Source organism: Pavona decussata, unplaced genomic scaffold (genome assembly GCF_977016875.1).
Source record: "Pavona decussata unplaced genomic scaffold, jaPavDecu1.1 SCAFFOLD_468, whole genome shotgun sequence".
Classification (NCBI taxonomy): domain Eukaryota; kingdom Metazoa; phylum Cnidaria; class Anthozoa; order Scleractinia; family Agariciidae; genus Pavona; species Pavona decussata.
Window position 1 is genome coordinate 1613013 of NW_028145806.1, and position 17706 is coordinate 1630718.

The 17706-nt window shown below is 40.2% G+C and overlaps 1 protein-coding gene and 1 pseudogene across 1 annotated transcript in view; one reads left to right on the forward strand and one right to left on the reverse strand.

Moving 5' to 3' along the window:
* Nucleotides 1-17706, reverse strand: part of LOC146450379 (transducin beta-like protein 3) — a 223702-nt gene that overhangs the window by 116723 nt on the left and 89273 nt on the right. The gene's annotated exons all lie outside the window — the stretch shown is intronic.
* The window catches only part of LOC146450389 (uncharacterized), a 286459-nt pseudogene that overhangs the window by 24868 nt on the left and 243885 nt on the right, over nt 1-17706 (forward strand).

Consider the following 17706-nt stretch of genomic DNA (forward strand, 5'->3'; position numbering starts at 1 on the left):
ATGGGTGCAAGGTAATCGCTGATGACATCTTTGTATTTGGATGTGGTGCTAACCATGAGGAAGCAGTTAGAGACCATGATGAAAAACTTATTGCACTCCTTCAACGCTGCCGAGATAAAGATGTGAAGCTTAATACGGGAAAGCTGCAGCTAAGACTCAAGAAAGCCGTGTACATTGGCCATGTGCTCTCCCCTGATGGGTTACAACCGGACCCTGAAAAAGTCAAGGCAATCGGAGAGATGCCAACACCAACTGACAAACAGAGCATCCAACGCCTCTTAGGTATGACTATCTACCTACAGAAGTTTTCCCCGAGACTTTTAGAGGTCATGACTCCCCTACGCAAGCTCACCAAACACGACAACGAATTCCTATGGGATGAGCAGGTTCATGGTGTAGCCCTGGAAGAGACAAAGAAGATCCTTTCTACAACTCCAGTCCAAAGATACTTTGATCTAGGTGCCATACCCACACTTCAGTGTGATGCCTGCATGCATGGTCTGGGAGCATGTCTAATGCAAGATGGACACCCGGTTGCTTATGCATCCAGGTCCCTGACCCCCACAGAGGTCCAGTATGCGCAAATTGAAAAAGAGTTACTGGCCATAGTATTCGGAATGGAGAAGTTTGAAACCTACCTGTATGGCAGGAAAGTGCTGGTTAAATTTGACTTCAAGCCTCTGGAAGCTATTTTCAAGAAAAGCCTCTTAAATGCACCCAAAAGGCTACAACGAATGCTCCTTAGACTCCAACGCTACGAGTTTGGAGTTTCTTACAAAAAGGGAACCTCCTTCTTATGGCGCACCTGTTGCTTAGGGAAGCCACTGAGGATCAGGAAGACGTCATGACAGTTTCAGAAACAAGGTCTTCAAAAGAGATAGAAGCAGAGCAAGTAAACATGCTAGAGTATCTTCCCATGAAAGATGAAACGCTCTGCCAGATTCAAAACCTTACTTAAGAAGATGCCATCCTCAAGACTCTCCCCGGCATCATCAAACAATGCTGGCCAGAAAGTAAGCTCCATCTCCCGTTCAAGACCACTTTCCTTTCAAAGAAGAGCTTATACTCCAAAATGGAGTTATTTTCAAAAGAGACCACGTGAGAACTGAGCTCAAAAGAAGGCTACACTCCAGTCATCTGGGAGTACAGGCATACCAGAGACGAGCAAAGGAAGCTTTCTACTGGCCTGGTATGTACAAATAGATTGAAGAATATGTCTCCAAGTGTCAAGTCTGCAACACATACCACCAAAGGCAGCAGAGGGAGCCCATGATCTCACACCCAGTACCATCAAGACCATGGGAAATCCTTGCTGTTGATCTCTTGGAGCTACAGGGCCAGGACTACCTTGTCACTACTGACTATTACTCAAACTTTTTTGAGGTCGACAAGCTTGTAAGTAAGACATCCAAAGAAGTAATTGACAAGCTCAAGCCTCATATGGCCAGACATGGAATTCCGGACAAGATGGTAAGCAACAATGGCCCCCAGTTCAGCTCACAGGAATTTAAGAAGTTCAAAAAGATTTGTATGAGTTTGATCATGTCACAAGCTCTCCCACCTACCCGCAGTCAAATGGCAAGGCGGAAAACCCGTTAAAGGCTGTGCAGCGAGTCATGCTTAAGGCCTCAGAGGCTGGCAGTGACCCCTACTTAGGATTCCTTGACTTCCGCAACACCCCTTCAGAAGGATTGGGAACATCTCCAGCACAGCGCCTCTTTGGCTGACATACCAAAATACTCCTGCCTACCGCTGGCAGACTACTAACACGACCTGAATTTGACGCTACTTCCCAGCTACTTCATGCCCAGAAGAACAAACAAACCTTCTATTACAACAATGGCACTAAAGAACTGCAGCCACTTAAACCAGGGAGCACCATTCGCATTCATCCACCCAAGTATAGTCATTATTAGACCCATGCAACGGTTGACAAACAAGTTGGTGTGAGCTCATACCAAGTAATCACTGACGACAGAAGGGTGTATCCCAGGAACCGCCGACACCTGCGTCCACAGCTGGAGTCCCAATACAATAACCTTCTGACATTGAGATGTCTAGCTCGGATCCTGGTCCCCTGCCCTTGACTTAAGTAGAACAGGTACCACCTGTAGCTGAATCAATGCCCCAAGAGGTGGTCAAACCACAAGCAGCACCAAGCCCTCGAGCTGCTGACGTAACAAGTCCAGAAAGACGTAGTGCCCGGGGAAGAGTTTTGTGAAGACCAGCATACCTCAGTGACTATGCATGCTGACACTTGTCCTATGCCGTTCATGTTCCCTGAACAATATCGTCGAAAAATGCAATGGTGTCCCGTTCTGAGTGGAATAAACAAAACGTATCATCCACATAATGACGATAAAATAGAACCTCAGGGCCTTGATGTTACAACTCCTGGGCAAACTGATAGGCATTCACAACAGTCTTTATTGCAGCACTGAGCATCTGCAGATTTTCATTACTTGGTGACAAAATAATTGTACCAACAAACTTTGGCATTTCCCAAGTGTAGAAGACATATTCTAGCTGGATATTTAGCGTGGCTGGCAATTTAACACCCATGTTATACTTCGTAAGTACCTGTCAATTGTGCGTAAAACGCTGGTGTTTGAAATTGTGGTCCAGTATGAGTTTTTGATCTTTTCATTATATCAAAAACCTGTAGCAGGGCAGGCATAAAACGTCAGTAACTCCAAAAGCAACAGGTTACTCCCAACTTTTGTTCTGCATCGTTGACAAAGAAATCAACCTTTTAAATTGTGGGAATGTCATCCAATTACTACTGGGCATTTTCTAACATGGCGGACCTCTTATTACTCATTCCCTAGTCCTCCACTTAACAAGGTGGCGGCTGAGCCAAATTTCCCACCCTGGGAACGTCCAGGATATCAAATCCCCAAGCCACATGCGCTTCCCTAAGTCTTTCCTCTGGGTTCTCTCCCCTCCTTCATCCTGGGGCAAACCATTGATAGGGGCATAACTCAAATTTGAATTTTTTCTCTTTGATGTAAATTTCTTAATAATTAATCCAAATTGTGACGTCTCCCTTTCAGATAGCACAAAAAGTATTCTCATAAATTTTGGTTATTTAAAATCCGAAACAGCCCTGTAGAAGGGAAACTTCATGTAAGATTCAAAATGGACCATAGAGGATTAGAAGAAGCATTTCTTCTCTATTGGAACCCCAAGAGGGTGCAAGAATACCATCTAATGGTGCTGTGTGAGTTGCCTGTACCTGTGAAGTTAGATCATAAATCTGGTATCACTGGTCTGCCCTTTACACCATAACCAATTCATTAAGGAATGGATTAGTAAGCAAACCATCATTTATTGTATTTTTAACGATTAATGACTGGAGTACCTGTTTATAGATAAGGGTATTTACTCTTAATTAGTAATGTCTGTGAAACAGCATGCATATCCTTGGTTCTTAACCAATAGTGTGATAGAATTACTTTCAGGAACCATTACGAATTTACTTTTTGTATCCTTGTAGGTGAATCATGCATGCCTTTTTTGATAACCACATTTTAGTTAAGGTCCATTTTGGTACATAATGGGTGCATTCTATCATGTCAACATTTCTAGAAATTTCGGTCCAAATGTAAATGGATATTTCAGCCCAGGTGGAAAATTTTCTAGTCAAAGTGATTCACCTCCAGAGGTGGTCCTGTTTGATTGGTCAGTCCGGTCCGACCAAAATGGCTGTCACATTACAACAAATTCATGTTACAGTCCTTTTTTGCTGAGGAATGGTCAAAATTTTGCTTGAAATGTAAATGGATTGCTTGATTTGCCTGGAAACTTTGTTTCAATTACTGAAAATGGCATTCCATTTCCTCTGGTAATTCCACTGTTGTCTAACTGGTTGGTTTGGCAAAATGCATGGAAGGCACCCAATGTAGAGGTGTATTTCAAAGAAAATACAGTGTTTCCCAGACAAGGTTATGAAATAGATTGCTTTTGTTCGCAAGATAGGCAGCCTTTTTGCCTTCAAGTCATTTTGCTTCAGTGACGTTAAGCCCGTTCAATATTTGAGTTACTTAGCACACTTCGAATGTAATGATCCTCATTTACATGGAGTGAGAAGATCTGTGCGTAGGTTATATGTTAATCTTAACTTGAGGGAAGTGAGAAGGTCATTTCAATTTTAATTGATAACATCTTTTTTTGTTGTTAAATTGGCTTTTGAATTCATTGTCGGCACCTGTATGATTTCTGCATTTCTGGAAAAAGCGAAACGAAGAACTGGTGTGGTTTAACGCGCAAATCATTTATGTCACATCAATAGACAATATTTCTGTCGTCATGGAAGGGAACCTATGTAAAAGAGTTCAGTAGTGTCATAAATATATGTTATTGCTATGTGTGTGACTCTTTTGTATTAGATTATCAGCGTGACAAATGGGTGTTGTAACGTATTCGCTAGGACAGACAACAAAGCACCAGAACATCTAAACACAACGTTTTAATCTTGTAAGCCAAGTATACATCAAGCGAAGCGGGCGAACACATTCAGGATCCCAGATGTAAACTTGACTGTATAAATTAACTAAACAAGCATAAATTAACATCGTTACATCTCCCTTCGTTGTTCAAAAGAAGAAAGAATAAAGAAAGAGAAACTTAGATTGTTTCTTAACGTGTGAAGGGTATGTTCGTGTGTTGACTATTGACGTTTGAGAAAGAAATTGATCATGTGTTGCCCTTTTTGGATGTCTTAATCGACAGCACCCTCCATGGTTCCATTGTCACTAGTAAGTACCTTCTGTAAGAAGACTTTCACGGGTCTGCTTACCAATGACCTCAGTTTCGCACCTCTGTCATATAAAATCGGTCTTATTAGGACATTAATTGACAGGGTTTTCAAAATAAACAATACTTGACTGGGTTTCCACAAAGATATAAAGCAATTAGTTTTCATTTTGCATAACAATCTTTTCCCCGTTAATCTCATCGATAAATCCATCTACCAATACTTTAACACAGCCATTAACCAAAATGGCTCCACTCAAACACCTCCTTCCTCCAATACTATTTCAAAGGGTAAACAATACTTTTACAAAATTACCTTATGTAGGCCGTTTTTCTACTGTAGCTCAAAGCAAAATTCACCATCGTGTTCATCGTTATTGTAATGATCTAGACATCAAATTACACATTCACTTGTGCTTGCTGTAATGCTTGCTGTATAGGCGAAACTGATCGCCATTTTTCCACACCAGTCCATGAAGATCTCTCTTATGACAAGTCCTCACACATCTATAAACACTTACAAAGCTCAGAACGTTGTCGTCAATCTTGCTCCGCAGATTGTTTCGAAATCCTTGATTCCGCCCCAACTAAATATCAACTTCACTTAACCCATTGACCCCTCAAACACTTGTGCGTAACAACAACCAAATTTCCTGAAACACCCAGGACTGCCCGTCCAAAATGGCGGCTGGTGTTTCGCCTCTCTACCTCCCCCTGGTGGTTGTTTCGTTATTTTGTTGTCACGGAGATCAAGAGATGGTTAACCAATCAAATGCCATCTTTTGCGCATTTTTTTACAGGTCATGTCAAGCACCATGAGGTCGCTAATTTTTTCATCGCGTGAGGTAATTGAAAATTGCAAGAAAATGGCGAATGCGTTCGAAATTGATGCGGATGCAGCGACGATTTTTGGGGACTCAGGGGATGAAGAAAGCTTTGATAAGTTTGGGGAGGGAGGATCTAGTAGCGACAATAATTTGGATTTGGATTCATATTATATTATTATTTATTCATATTTAGAGCTCACTGCGCATAAAACACAAAAAAAATAATTTGATTTGTGCTTTTCTCCCTGTCCTATGTGTCCATGCATCATGAGATAAAACTTTTACACTTCCTGGCAGCAAAATTCCTCCTCTTTCGGATCAGCTTTGCTTTCAAACCTGATCCCGTCTATAGTGCTACTCCACATATGGTTTATTTCAAGCGTTTGGATCATGCAGTCTTTACTCCAAAATTTCTAGGAAATTAGCACAATGTCACGCGTCACGCTCTGAGGGGGCAATGGGTTAAGGAGGCTATGTATATAAATTGGGAAAGCCCAATTTAAATCAACATATTCATCATGTCAACCTGGCACTTGCGCTTTAACCTTTATTTTCTTTCCAACACTTTGTTACTCACTCAAATACGTTCTCTACTTTTGTCACTTAATCATAATTAATTATGCATGTTCTGCCTCGTTGTTATATAGTCCTTACGGTTTTTCAAATATTCTGTAACTGACGATGATGTTTGGTACATCGAAACATGTCTTCCTAATCTTCCTAAAAATTACAATTTGCTTTATGCTCTCTCGACCTAGTGGGAATTTGATTCAAAATGGAGACCCAAGGGCGCTCCCACACCTATTTGAATAATTGTTTTCCATTAGCTGAGAAAACAATAGGGATTGTCACATAACAATGCCCCATCCCTGAAAATAATTAAAAAGCAGCTTAAGGGGGCCAGAGAAATAAGAGGTTTAAAAGGGTGCACGTCTACTGAAGGGCACCCAAGGGTGGACAAACTGACATTTGAAAACCTGAAAATGTCAACTTTCCAGTCTGCTAATCCTGCCCCCACCGCCAACCCCAATCCTCCATTAAACCATTGATAGGGATAGGGGCATTATTGCTTGAAATTCAAGGCATCCTTGTTCAAGATATGGAACTTTTAAAATGCAGAAATTGAATGATGCACAGTGAAACCGTTGCAAAGTCCCATTATCATGATAAAAGCACCCACCAATCAATAATAAAGTAGATGATCTCTGAGAATGATGATTATTCAAGAAAGTGACGCAGGCATACTCGGAAAAAAAGAAATCTGAGTGCTCCTATCAGGAGTAGAAGCTAAGACCTTCCGATTACTAGTTCGGATGCTCTACCACTGAGCTACAGGAGACTCGTGGGAGCTAAGGCCATTAAACTAGGTTCATGGGACAAACATCCTGCATACTGCTAGGATTTGAATGTCGAACGTGTGGTATATGAAAGAAATGTGATGGTATATTTCCAGCCTGGTGAATGAATGAGAATGATGATTATTCAAGAAAGTGACGCAGGCATACTCGGAAAAAAGAAATCCGAGTGCTCCTATCTCTTTTCCTTTTTCCCCCACGTTCTTCACTGTCGTCGTAATGATCACGTACACATCCATGTGCCTCATTGTAGATGTCGGCTTTCTCCTTGAAACTTACCTTCCATATCAAAAAAATTTCAACCTCGAATTTGTGCAGCAGATTCATGTCTAAAGCCGTTTTCCCTGTCAACAAGAAATACTCTTGTTTTTCCCAGTCTTCACCGTATATTTGTTGTCTTCAAATGTGTAATATCCATAGTCAATTTGCAATACTCATTACATTACACTTTTGGCACATGACAGCCATGAAAGTACCACGACCTTGTGGTAAACAACAACATTCACAGCTTTCAGGAATTTGGCAACCAACACTTTCCCACACAAACGACACCACTCTCTCTAGGATTTTAAAACAACTCCAAGCCCATACTTTCCGTCTTTTAGAGATGACCCATGCAGTTCTGCCCACAACGTTTCCTTGTTCTTCACACTATAAAATGACAGAAGATTACCTGTCATGGCAGTCAACGGTTCACTAGTCATATCCCTCTCCAAGGTTTCTTCGTTGCCATTTGTAGCAAACTCATACAAACGGTTTGTAAATTCAGACAATGTTCGTGGAATGTTTTTTACAAAATACAACGCCCTCCATATTACTGAAATTTGTAACAGCTCGCAGCAATCAACCGAGCATTTTTTTAACTGAAACTCACTTTACAATCCAGATGATGATAGAACACTGACATCAAATTCCCGTTACCATGGAAACCGTCACCTTCATTATACCTCCAGTTGCTGCACGTGTTCAACAACAAATCGCCTTGAGAAAGAATTGTAATTTGGACATGGACAACCCTAACTGTTTGATTTTAGCCCTCGGGAAACCCCTTTGCCCAGAACTGATGAAAACCAAATCAACGTTCCAAGAAGTTGCAAAGAAGGAATTTCAAGCCATTCAGCAAACATGCAAGCATGTTAGAAGTATAGTTTACCCTTCTTTAGATGAAGAATGTCAAGATGGTACTAGTAACGTCACTTTTCCCAGCCTTTCTTATGTTAAAAAGAGAACTGGAACATTTTAATACACTGCCAGAGTACTAGTAGTAGTTCCGCCTACTGAATTTCTTGGAGAAAAAGAAGAATGACAAATAACTGACTGGCTTCAAAAAGACAAAGGAAACTTCCTTCGTTAAAAAAATCATTCTTCTGTCAGGCACATCTCCGCAGAAGAGACAAAAGAAATAAAATAATGATGAGGATGAGATTTTAAAGGAAATAGCAGGGATGGAGTACGAAGAAGAACTGCCAAATTTCGACTTGAAATTGGACTTGACATTTGATGAGTAAGAATGTATTGCAACACCCATGACAAGGACCCAGGGCTACATGCAACATTTCTTTTATTTGGACACCTAGTTTACTAATTGGACATTTTTGTAAAAAAATGTTTATGCGTTTTCAGTTTACTTCAATGTTTTCACCGATATTACTTGGTGTAATAATTTGTCAAGATAATCGTGTTTGGCTCGTAAATAGAGTAGAGTAATTCTTCCCAAACCGCTTTTTTCAATCACCTTTCATTGTTGCCAGCTTTACAAAAATAATGAACTGATAACCGAACATAAGGTTCTAAGTTCTTACAACTTTTCAGTAAACAAAGGAAACTTTTATTCATTGCTATCAATATTATCAGTAGGCTTAAATAGTCCGCCTACAAAAATAATTTACCACAACAAAATGATAACAGGCAAAATGTCAAGATTATTTCATTTTTGTTAATCCTTAGTCCTAGTTTCTGGCAGGTTTAAAAATTCAAGGTTTAAGTTAATGATAGAAATTCAAATCTCGGGACGATTGTATCTAATCAAGCAATTAACCTTCGTGACAAGAGTGATAAAAGCATGAAATTTGGCACATAAATTGCTTATGCCCTACCAAATGAAATTAGAAGGGGTGCCCAAGTCAATCTGCTCAGGTGTTCGTTTTAAGGGGATACGTTCCATGTGATGTAAATATGCTTTATTGGCTAAAAGCTCAGAAACGCTTACCAAATAAGCTTTTCACCTGTTATCTATGTATTTTTGGTTTTCTAATTCATTTTTGTGAATATTTGGAAAAAACTGACCCTTTAATTAGCAGAATTCGAAAACCAGACACAAAGGCTTGGACCCATGCCACTCTCGGAAGAAGGCGACCTGTGTGTCAATCTGTTGTGTCTGTAAGTATCCGAAAAAAATGTGATCAATTCTTTGCAAAAATCTTGGATTTGGTGAAATTATATGTAAAAATAAAAATTAATATATTTGTTTATCTAATAGAATGGATTTAAGCCCGGTTTGAGTAGCTTATCTTGGAATTATCGTTGTCATTTCAATCCTTTTGTTCGAGTTCTCTGAGTACATCATTGCTGATCTGAAAGTGAAACATCTGTAGGTACCGTGCACCAACTGTTTGGTGTTTATCTGACTTCTTTGTTTAAGTACAACAAGAAGTACGTTTGACGGCTTTTGGTTCAAACAGTTTATTCTAAGAATCATGGAAATTTTGGAAAATTGTGATAAAAGAAATAGTAGTTCAGTAGTTAAACACGGAGCGATCCTATAAGACCAGGCCGAACGGTTCAGACTGTCAATCAAAAATCCAAAACGCGCGTATCGGATTGGTTGATTACCAAAAATCTTATTTTAGCACGTTCAAGTTCCCGCAACCTCAATTCGAAAGGACGTGACGGGTTGGCGGAAAAGCTGTTTTAGTTCGAATTATTTTGTTCAAAATCAATCCAACGAATATGGCTACAGGAGAAGAATTTAGAAAGTTAAGTTATCCGTCTATTTTGAGATCGGAAATTCATTTATCGGCTGGTAAAATCTTATCCTTTCGAGATATTTCCGAAATGATTAGGATAAAGTTCGTAAACAAACTCTGTCTCGAAATAGGTTGTTCTTCTGAAACCGGCTTCCGAGATGGAATCACTTCGATCCTTTGTGTCGTTTAGTGGGGGAGAGATAAGTAAAGACACAAAGTCGCGGAAACGAAGCCTAAAAGAAACAACGGAGCGGGAAACGGAGGAGAAAAGTGAAGTGTCTCAAGCGGCGAGCGATCGCACACAAGATGACGGAGCTGATAATCCTTTTGAAGCCGGCCTCTCTATTGCTTACTGTATATAATAAAACTTAGAATATATTTGGTACTGGCTAATTTTAATAATGATGTGAGAGCCATTGCCATTATCATTTCATCCATAAGATACATGAGAGCAACATCGGGTCGTGTTTTGTTTATATCTTTGGTGATTTTTCGAATTAGCAAATTATTCAAATATGCATGATCAGGTACGAAATGTGTTTAGATGTTTTTATTTTTTGACTTGTGCATAAAAGTTTAGAATTTATTGCTGCCACTTCCAGCGGATTAGTAGAGTTAGTTTTCACGTACGTGATCGATAGATACACAAGCGGTAATAAACTTGAACCCGACATGACAACTCGAGCGGCCGTTTAGCAGAAAACATCTGCTAAATTTTGGAAATCCTGCCAGTTTTGGCGAACAACACAAACTCGTTTTGCTTATCGGCATGTTCAGATGGAAGGATGCAGATGTCCAGTTCGTCGCAGGCTTCAGTTTATAATGGTTTCGATCTTTGTACTGTGTATTTGGTAGAAGGATTTCGAATTTCGAGGTAAGTTTCATATAATCTTTCGATTGCGGCAACGAAACTTGATTATTTCCATTATTATCGTTAATCTCGCTAATTTCTGGTGTTTTACAAGATATATAGTTAGCGTTTAGCGTATTTTTATTGATAAATCGATTCCCTCTTCGATTTTACAAACGATAGTTCTTCTCTCTTTTTTCCTCGACCGTTACCGACGTCATCCACCATTATACTGATCCGTTTGGAAGCCAACAAAGCGCTTCAAAGGGGCGTGTCCTTCCCTTTTATAGGATCGCTCCGTGTTTAACTTTGAATCGCATTTTTCGTCTAGGAGTTTTAACTGCAATGTCACTTGATTGGAAAAAAGTGCATCATTTGTCAGGAGACTACAAAGGAGGCATTGAAGTGTCCGTTAAACGGTCATGGTCCACCTGAACCTAACCAGCAAACGTACGTGGCCTTTCTACAAAACATCAACAGAATGCCTTTGTCTCAATGCAAAATATCATTTGAAATGCCTTATCTCGTTAAAAAATCGGTATAGATTACTCTATTCACAGAAGGCGCAAGATTCAAGTGATAGGGCGGATGAAGATGCCGAAACTCAGGCAAGGGCTGCAACGATTGTTAAAGGAAAGATATTTTTGCTCACAAAGGCTTCAATTTTTCTGGACGCTTTCCATTGGACTTCCAATCCAAATGTTCACCATCTAGTTTGACATCCCTTGTTTCTATGATTATCAACGGACTTGACATTAAGGATCAAAAGAAGTCTGAAAGTCAAGCATGTCTAACTATTTGTGAGATGATTATTTTCAATACTAAGAAGAGGTCCTGCAAGACCAAAACTGACCAAACTCGCCATTCTGCATCTTGTGAGCCACCTCTACCTCTCTACATTGATCTAAGCATACACAGCACGACCAGAAGACACTCATTGAAAAGATGTATCAATTGGGCATTACTGTTTCCTACGATCGCATCATGCAAATAGAAGACTGGCTTGCCAGCACTTCAGGGAAGACAGATGTGTATCTCCCGCTTGTTTAGAAAAGGAATATTTTCTGTAGGTGCGCTTGACAACCTGGATCATAATCCCAGTTCTACGACATCAGTCTCCTCATTCCATGGAAATGGCATCAGCATATTCCAGTTTCCAACGGAAAGTGAACCTGGTCAAAGTAGGCCCCCACTAGTAATTCCGCCGTCTGTAGCAGAACACAAAGGACTGCCAGAAAGCTATGTAACCGTCCCTGCAGTTGCATTAACCACAAGTTCAGTTTCCGTACCAGCCTGCAACACTACACCAATACAATACAATACAATACAACATTTATTTTGCCATATACAACATTTACAGATGGAAACAAAATGAAGAACATTGATGAAAGAAAGTAAATGGCGAGAAAAACAGAGAGAAACCACGAGGCTTATAACAAGTCAGGCTTCAGCACTTAAGATAACTAATCTTATATTAGAATTACAATATGGACTTATGGTAATTAACTTTGACCGCGCACACGTACGCACTCACACACGCACACACATATTAAGTAAGTTATTTATATTATTGCAATTTAGCTTGGGCTGGTACCTATACGTCAAACCTTCAAAGAATTGTAACCTTACAGAAACGTGTGTTAAGAATAGTAAGCAATTCTACAAACATTGCCCATACTGGCCCTATTTTTAAGGAACTTAAACTCTGAAAATTTCATGATATCTATTTGTTTCAATTAGGTACTTTTATGTTTTCATTCAAGAACTCTACACTCCCTTCCAAATTCAATAACTTTTTTTACTGAATAATCAAATCCATAATTATAATATTAGGAATGCTCAGTCCTTCCGCTTGCCACTGTGCAGAACGAACACCAGGAAGTTTTCAATTTACTTTCAAGGTCCAAACTTTTATAATTCGCTAAAGTCTGACATAACTAGTTCTCCCTCCTCCGCTTCTTTTAGAAGAAAGCTTAAAGAATTTCTTCTCTCTAAGTATTAACTTCTGTAAGGCTGTAATTCTTAAGTAAAAACCACCACAGGTTTCAGCTTAGTTCTGTCAGCCTTTGCGGATAGACAAACTGATACTCACGATTTTCGTGACCGGTCGATTTCAGAGTAATAGTTGTCTCTCCCGTTGTGTCAACAGTTGTTTCCGAAATCATATCACACCAAACTGGGGTTTCATCCATTGCTAATATGTCAGATGGTCTGTACTTCTATTTCTCTTGTAGCCTTCTAACCTGGATTACATACGATACAAGTTTAGCTACCATTCTTTCTGGATCTTGCTGGACGATGGAGATTTTTCTTCTCAGTGACAACCCATTTCACTTCATAAATCTGCACAGCCATCCTCTGGAAGCTTTAAAGTCACCGCCGTCCACAAGGTTGTTTTCCATCATATTGCGATGCGTTATCTCTGCTTTCTTCATTATGAGCTTACTTAAGACTCTTGACCCTCGAGAACGCCTACTTTCTATCCATTCTAGCATAACGTCTTCAAGTTTTGCGCTTAAAGGTTTTCTCCCACCTCCACCTAGTCTGCTTCTTAGCTTTGCTTTGGCGGTTGTCCCAAGCAGACCTTCGATATTACTCTTGGTAGCTGGCCATTCCCCTATTCTCCTTTCATCAACTGAGAATCGCCTGGAAGCAGGTCGATTACCATTAATTTCAGCATAAGCAATGACTTCTTTCTTGAATGACAGATTGTATTTCGTCAAAGTTTTCCCCTTGTGGGAAATTGCCTCGGTATTCGTGTCTGACATTCTCTTAACCAAGCACAGTCGACAGTCAAATATCGTTTGGTGTGTGGTAAGTTATTTTATCTGTCATGGGTCAAATTTCCTGGACGTATGTGGCTTGCCATGGTTGGTTGGATTTAATAAAGGTTGTCAACAGGGTTTCTCTGGTGCCTTGCAGTGTCCGATTTGAGCACTTAGCGGAATAATATTTCACTCTAAGAAACATCATAAAAATAGCAAGAGCATCGCCAGTACAATACAAGATGTATTTCAAAGTATCTTTCGAGATAGTAATCAGGGGACATCATGTGTATAAACAGTCGTTGAAACCGGAAATCAACCAAGTATTAAACTGCGAAGAAGATAAAGGGGCTACAATGTTATTCATTGTTTCAAAGAGGGCTAGCCATGTAGCACTGGAAAAGCTATGATTCGCTCACAGCTAGAGATCTTGAGTGAGCCAGCCAATGCCAATCTGTTTGAGACTACAGATTTTGATGTAGAACAGGCGTACCCACCCCCGTTGGAGCTTCTAGACTCTGACGAAGAGGGGAATAGTGACATCGAAGTCGATTGAAGATACCGGGTATCAGTGATACCAGAAGAAAACGTCGGATAACGATGTGACTACAAGACATTTAAGTTTGTTGTGTTAGTAAAAGTGCTTGGGGGCAACTGAACTACTTTTAAATGCACAGACTAAGATAAAGTGCATCCTGTGTTAGATCTTGTGAACTTAGAGCAACAGTCAGGACATTCACGCGATGTCGGACATAAAGTAAATTAATTTCTACAATCATAATGTTTTGCCTTTGTAGTATGAGTCTTTTAAATAGCGCTGCCCTCGAGTAAGCGCCACACAGGAGACACGAAAGATTAAATAAGTGCCGCGGCGCTATTCAAGTAAATACGGTACTGGTGGTGTCAAGATTTGAGTCAATGGCAAATTCGGCGACAGCTGAAAATTAATCTCAACGCAGCCATGGACTGGGACAGTTTCTGTAGAGAAACATGGGAAATCATGACGTTACAAAAGAGTGAGAAGATCGGAGGACGGGGAAAAACAGTTCAAATTGACGAAAGTGAAGTAGGCAACAGGGAGTACCACTGTGGGCATAGAATAGAAGTGCAATGGGTATTTGGAGGCATAGAAGAATAATCCATAAAATGCTTACTTGTGCCTGTAGCAGACAGCAGTGAAGCAACACTCCTGCCTATTATTAAAGATTGGATAGAGCCTGGAACTCTAATTGTATCAGACTGTTAGAAATCATGTTCCTAACTATCAGAAAATAAATACCTACATGAGACTGTTAACCATTCTAAGGAGTTCGTGAATAGCAAAGGATTCAACACAAACAAGCAAAAATCGCAATGTCCATTCCATGCTTTACCATTGCAGGGGTATCTGCCTTCTCATAAAACAACGGAAGGAGTGCTGTTATGGCAGGCAGATTGTTTGTTTGTTGCTGATGGCTAGAGTGATAAGCAGCCCATCCGATAGAATCTTCAGCCCTTACGTCATCATTGCTGAGTTTTGGTTAAAGCGTGACTCACCCGGCAACCTTCTTGTTGTATAGTTTTGTCAAAGCTAACATTGCCGTGCAGTTGCAATGATCCTTCCATAAAAGGGCCGAGGCCAAGTACCGATTGCACTATCGCATTTGCTGACCTTCTTCTTACAAGCAAACGCTGACAATCTCCTTACTGCAACAGTTACTGGGAAGAGAAAGAGGGAGGTTGGGATTGTCGTACTGGCGAAGTTTACAGCTTTCAGGCAAGAACTGAAGAACGCAACATTTGGAAGAGACAACTGAATGAAAGAGCATCAAGATATATTCACTTGGAACTGACAAACATCACTATTGATGAAAATAAATTCCCATTGCTGGCTTAGAACCGCATTGCAGTGACTACCATGTATTTTTATCATCTTATGGAAATACTCGAATAAGCGCCGGACCAGAGCTACGGCGCTCATTAACCATTCCACTCCATGTGCAGCGCTTATTTGGGGAGGCGCTTATTCACATAAATACGATATGTAATTTTCAGTACCTCATCCAGCGTTACATTGCTTTGTTCAAACCAGCTACCCTTCCATATGCTTAATGTTTGTTTGTGACGCTTATTTCCTGATTGTTTTCGACACTCCCACCTGAATCCATCCGAGCGATCTTCACATTCCACCAGGTACATCTCCTCGCCACATCTCAGACAATTCTGCTTTGAAGCAATGAGCCTCTTTCATCAACCATTTTATGGTCAACTCCTTTGTCATCAGGACATCTTTAAGCAGTTCATCATAAGTCACAAATACCCTCATGTCATCCCAAACATTTCCTGCTTCACTTATATTTGCTCTATGTCACTGATAACTTCCTTTGCTCCCTCCGCACTGAGTCCCACCATCCTTAAAACTAATGCCACCCATCTGAACTCCTACATTTCAATAAATTTTCTTGTTTGCAACGCAAAACAGCATTTTCTTCAGATTTCCTTCGCCTTCAAATGTACTTGATGCCTTCGATACAAGCCAGTCTGCACCGGTTTCGAGAAGCTAGATGTATTTGGGGCTGATCACATACGTATTCCTCAAGGGTAACCGCTTAATGTAGACAAAGTAATTAGTTTCTAAAGAGGCTGTTGTGCTGTGTCGGCGGATAAGTGAAACACTTTGTTGGTTATCAACTTAAAGTTGATAAAGGTAAATTAACCGCGTACCGAATATACTTTGTAAAGCTCATGTCTCGAGCGTTAGACCTTCGTTGCAGCAATGGACTAACGCTCAAAACCACAGCATTTCCACTTCCTGACAGCGGTTTATTTATTTACCTTATGGAACATTTTCAACTCCGTTGATATTCAATTCTTACAAGTTAATCCATTAAAAGTCTTCTTATTCATGCTGTATTTCTGCTGTTTTTTTTACAACTGCTTTTTGTGTAAGCCGTCAAATAACAACTCATCTGCCATTTGGGATAAACGTTATAATTTATAATCGTAGCGGCTTGATTGTTCAGTGATCAGTGTAACATTTCTCACAATTCTATTCATACACTTCTCTTTCATTATTTCAACTGATCATGTCTTGGAGCATAAGAAAAATGTCACCTTTAATTGTTTCGTTTTTTGCCATTATACATTCTGATCATTGCGCTAGTTGTAAGTGTGCACATGCACTTATGCAGTCAACATGACTAACCCGTATGCCAAAATAGCAGGACAGAACGAAAAGACTTGGACTCTTTAGTCTCTTCGAATGCAGTTTGATTATTGATAGCTGTTAACACCGAAGTTCAATCATTTTAGAAAACAAGGCAAAGTCAATCGGCAGTTCCATTGGCTACCTCCTTCCCTCAATTTTGACTGGCACTACATTTCCTCTTGGAAGTCATGGTGCTCAACTTATGGTTGGTACTCATATACAACCCATCAACCTCTTCACCATCTTCATTGGCCATCCAGGAACGGGCAAGTCTCCTGCAATTGAAAAGGTGATCAACCCGTTACGCAAGAATAGTGACATCGGAAAGGAGATTCTAATCAGCTGGTAACCTCTTCAGGCCTTGTAAAACTCCTTGATAAGCACAGGAAACGTTTGTTTGCTCGCCAGAAATCTACGACTTCTTAATCAAGCTTCTAAAAATGACAATGAAACAGGATCAGGGGACATTCAACTTCTATGCAAACTGTTCAGTGGAGAGCCCGCAACTCACCACTTCGCCTCAGAAAACATGTGAGACATTAAACCAAACATGCTATTCTGCCTCCTTGGAGCCACCCAACTTCAAAACACTGCCAAGATCATATACAGAATGAACCAAGGACACGGCCTTTTAGATCGATTCCTTGTCACGATTCTGTTGGCACCCAGACCAACACCTGATTACCTTCATGAATGGCCTTCAACGACATGCAGCCGTTATTTGATGCCATAATCCCTGCCCACATAAATATTGTGAGAGTTTATCAACTAGACAAACAATGTGAAACACTTCAGCATGATCTACAGCGTGACTTCTTCGCCAAAGTTAATGAAATTTTGAATGGGAACATGCCTCCCAAATCAATAAAAACTGACATCGGTTGATTTTGAGCTTCGCTTAAAATGTTTAATTCGACGCGCCCAACCTTTAGCAATTACGTGTCGTAACAGATCTTATTTTAGTTAATTATTAATGTAGCTCTATATATACCGCCACGCAC